The 4,370-nt window shown below is 41.0% G+C and overlaps 1 long non-coding RNA gene across 1 annotated transcript; it reads right to left on the bottom strand.

Annotated features, from left to right (window-relative positions):
- Positions 1–649: 649 nt before the first annotated feature.
- Positions 650–1,100, bottom strand: LOC131017428 (uncharacterized). The gene is made up of 3 exons (XR_009099610.1): positions 1,003–1,100; positions 862–928; positions 650–779 (listed from the first exon to the last, which is right to left on the bottom strand). It is a non-coding gene; the product is annotated as an uncharacterized LOC131017428 (long non-coding RNA).
- Between the last annotated feature and the right edge of the window lie 3,270 nt (positions 1,101–4,370).

The following is a 4,370-nucleotide window of genomic DNA, read 5'->3' as shown; positions in this document are numbered from 1 at the left end:
CTCTAAAATAGGACGCGACCTGTCAGCCCCTTTTCTCGCCTGAAATCGCCGGCGACGCTGCCGTATTCCTGTCTCTCCCGTCGCACCGTTGCGTCTGAAATTGCCTCTGTTGTCGTCTCTCAAAAATCGGGGGAGGTCGCCCCAAGATCTGAGCCCTAATCTCGGCCTATAACTATCGCCGCCGCCGCGGTCCCCTGGCCGTCAATCGGCGAAGCCGGCGTCGTCTCGCCTCCTCCTCTAAGTCGTTCCGGTCCCGATTCAGATGTCAAAGTAGGCAGGGAGTCGAGCCCTGATTCCGTTCCACCTCCGCCACCATGGTTCTGCCGTCATCTCCACCGTCTGTGGAAGGCCGGCGGTTCAGCGTCGTTGCTCTATTCGCGACACTACTGCTGCTGCTGCTGCGGTCACCCGATTTCTGCCGAGGCAGCAAGAGCTGCTGCCATCATCATCGTCGTCGTCTCGGCTCAACCGAATAGGCAGCCGGTCTTATTCATAAAGCTAAGTTCCCTAGTCTCGTTTGTTTCTATTACGCGAGTGTTGACGAGTATGCAAACTGAATATTGAAACATCAATGTTGGGACTAGGTCTGTGTTCGATTAAGAGCTAAGGTGTTCTCTTTCTTTTTGTCAGTGAAGCAATACTGATTCTATGGGATTTCACATGAATGAACTGATCATGCTCTGGTACGAATGCTTGATAGAATAGATATTCGAGATAGAATTAATACCTTGAGTATCTTGTTGGTTTGTTGTTGTTGAGTTTAGTGAAGTGTGAAATAACTGAAATGAATTGAAGCTGCCATTGTTTAACGAATGAATGAAACTTTGGCAGAAAATGGTAGAGTTAAAGTATAAAACTCACCGTGAAGTTGCTTTGTTTGATTGATGAACTATTTGCCGAACTTGAGTAGTTTTAACTAGGGAGATAACTGAAATGAATTTGGTCCTTCTGTTAATGCAGGTTGCATATGGAAGAAAGGTGAAGAAATTGAACCAAGCTTACCTCTTGAAGTTTGCTGGCAGAGTAATAAACGATTTCCTCTTGTTCCTTAGTGGATTCTACATGAAAAAATGGAAGAGAATGAATGTGGTTTGTTGGTTGAAGTTGAGGCTAAGTGGAGAAGTTGTTGTAGTGTTTTGACAGAATGTAGTGCTCAACAAAGTGTAGTGGTGATAGTAAAGTAGTGGTGTTGGTGGTTGGGGAGCAATGGGTGGTGGAATGAAAAGAAAGAATAAAAAAATGTAGTAAAAGATTAATGATGTATTTTCTATGTCTCGATGATTTTGTAACTGTAATAAAATACTGCCTTCGATTCTGTTTGATACTGTATTTTTACATAAATATCGATTTCGACATGTGATATCTCTCTAAAATCGATAAGTTATAAAATGAATCTAAATTAAATCCGTAGATTTAATTCGTTTGTTTTTCTAATATTTAAATTAAATCCGCAGATTTAATTAACTCACGAGTCAGAAATAATCCACGACTTGAGTAAAAATAAAATCTAATTCCATCTCGCTTAAAAATAATAACGTGACTTTGCTAAGTCAGTTATAACTCTGAAATAATATCATTGACTGCTTTAATAATATGAATTCAGGATCATAAGCTGAATTCATATCAGGATAATAACCGTTTTCATTCACTGATGAACAAAAATAAACACTCATTACTGGATTTAAAATATATAAAAGAGCGGGTCACTACAATCTTCTTCTTCTACTTGGGTTTTAGATTCTGGAGCTACCAACCATATGTCTCCCAATGCAGATACTTTTGCTTCCATTAGTCCATCACATTCCATATCTGTTGCCACAGCTGATGGAACTCATATATCATCTTCTGGAATTGGTCATGTCATCTCACATAATATTTCTCTTCCACATGTTTATCATATTCCTAAACTTGCCTTGAATTTAGCCTCTGTTAGTAAAATTTGTGATAAATATTCTGCTGCTGTCACATTTCTTCCTGATTCTTGTCATATTCAGGATCTACATTCTCGGAGGGAGATTGGGACAGGCCATAGGCAGGGCGGACTATACATTTTGGATCATCTTCGACCCCCAGGAGTTGCTGCCTCTAGTATTGACTTGTCCAATTTTCATTTGAATTCGTCATCTTCTAGTTTTTATTTATGGCATTCTCGTCTTGGACATGTTTCTTCTTCTCGTTTAAACTATATGGCTAATAATGGATCCTTAGGGTCCATCAAGAGTCATGACATATCTTCTTGTAGTGGTTGTAAACTTGCAAAATTTTCTGCCTTACCTTTTCATCACAGTGATTCTGTTTCTCATTCTCCTTTTGACTTGATTCATTCTGATGTTTGGGGACCCTCCCCCATTGCTACAAAAGGGGGGTCAAGATATTATGTCTCATTTATTGATGATCATACTCGATATTGTTGGGTTTATCTTATGAAACATCGTTATGATTTTCTAGGAATTTATCAAGCTTTTCGTGCTCTTGTCAAAACTCAATTCTCTTCTGTTATTAAGTGTTTTAGGTGTGACTTGGGTGGGGAATATACTTCCAATAGCTTCAGAGAGTTGCTTGCTAATGATGGTACTATACATCAAAGTTCTTGCACTAACACACCACAACAAAATGGTGTGGCAGAAAGAAAGCATCGTCACATTGTTGAAACAGCCCGCTCTCTACTTTTGTCTGCCTCTGTTCCCAATGAGTTTTGGGGAGAGGCTACTCTTACCTCTGTTTACTTGATAAATAGGATCCCATCTGCCCTTACCAAAGGCGTGTCTCCTTTTGAAAAACTTTTTGGCTATGCCCCTGACTACACTCATCTGCGTGTGTTTGGATGTGCTTGCTTCGTTCTTCGCCCTCATGTTGAGCGAAATAAGTTATCTTCTCGTTCTGCGTTGTGTATTTTCCTAGGGTATGGGGAAGGTCAAAAGGGTTATAGATGTTTTGATCCTGTTAGTCATAAGTTGTATGTGTCCCGTCATGTCTTTTTTATCGAGCATATTCCTCTATATTCCATTCCTTCATCTCCTAACAATATGACTAGATCTGACCTCATACATGTTGACCCGTTTGTTAGCGATTGTGAGCTTGAACATGCAGGTACTAATGATGATGTTACTAATGATATTGCCCAACCTGCCTCTCCTGCTCCTTCTCCACCTCCTGTGAATGTGGATCCACCTCTTCGTCGTTCTACCCGTGTCAGTAAGTCTACTCGTCTTCCTGATTTTGCTTATTCTGCATATTCTCCTTCTTTCACTGCTTTTCTTTCTTCAATCCACAAAATTGTTGAACCCACCTCCTATAAGGAGGCTTCTCTTAATCCTTTGTGGCAACGGGCTATGGATGATGAACTTCAAGCTCTACACAAGACTGGTACTTGGGAGTTGGTACCCCTTCCACAAGGAAAGCATGCCATTGGTTCCCGATGGGTATATAAGATCAAAACAAAGGCAGATGGATCTATTGAGAGGTATAAAGCAAGGTTGGTTGCTAAGGGGTTTTCACAACAATATGGTCTAGATTATGAAGAAACATTTGCTCATGTTGCCAAAATGACCACGGTTCGTACTCTTATTGCTGTTGCTGCTGCCCGTCAATGGGATCTCTCTCAGATGGATGTCAAGAATGCCTTCTTACATGGAGATCTTATTGATGAAGTCTACATGACTCCTCCTCCAGGAGTCTCCCACAAAGCTGGATACGTTTGTCGGCTAAAGAAATCTTTGTATGGTCTAAAACAAGCCTCTCGCTCTTGGTATGACACATTCTCCATTGCTCTTATTTCTCTTGGTTTTCGTATGAGCGAATGTGATCATGCACTTTTTGTCAAGACCTCGGATTCTGGTATTATCCTCGTTTCTCTATATGTTGATGATATGATCATAACTGGGAGTGACACAACTGGAATTTCTTCATTGAAATCAGATTTAGCATCTCGCTTTGAAATGAAGGATTTAGGTCCTCTTAGATATTTTCTTGGTATTGAGGTTTGTAAATCTCCAAGGGGATATCTCTTATCTCAGTCCAAATATATTGCTGACATTCTTGATCGTGCTCATCTTACCGACACTCGCACTATTGACACTCCTATGGAAGCAAATGTTCAGTACTCCACATCTGATGGTTTACCTTTGGAGGACCCTACCTTGTATCGCACCATTGTTGGGAGTTTGGTCTACCTAACTATCTCTCGTCCGGATATTGCTTATGCTGTCCACATTGTCAGTCAGTTTGTCTCTTCTCCTACCACAGTTCATTGGTCTGCTGTTCTTCGCATTCTTCGCTATCTTCGAGGTACGATGTTCCACAGTCTCTTGTACTCTACCACTTCATCACTTGAGCTTCGTGCCTTTTCTGATGCTGATTGGGCCAGTGAT

Source organism: Salvia miltiorrhiza, chromosome 3 (genome assembly GCF_028751815.1).
Source record: "Salvia miltiorrhiza cultivar Shanhuang (shh) chromosome 3, IMPLAD_Smil_shh, whole genome shotgun sequence".
In the NCBI taxonomy this organism is placed as follows: Eukaryota; Viridiplantae; Streptophyta; class Magnoliopsida; order Lamiales; family Lamiaceae; genus Salvia; species Salvia miltiorrhiza.
This window is presented reverse-complemented; position numbering and strand designations above follow the sequence as displayed.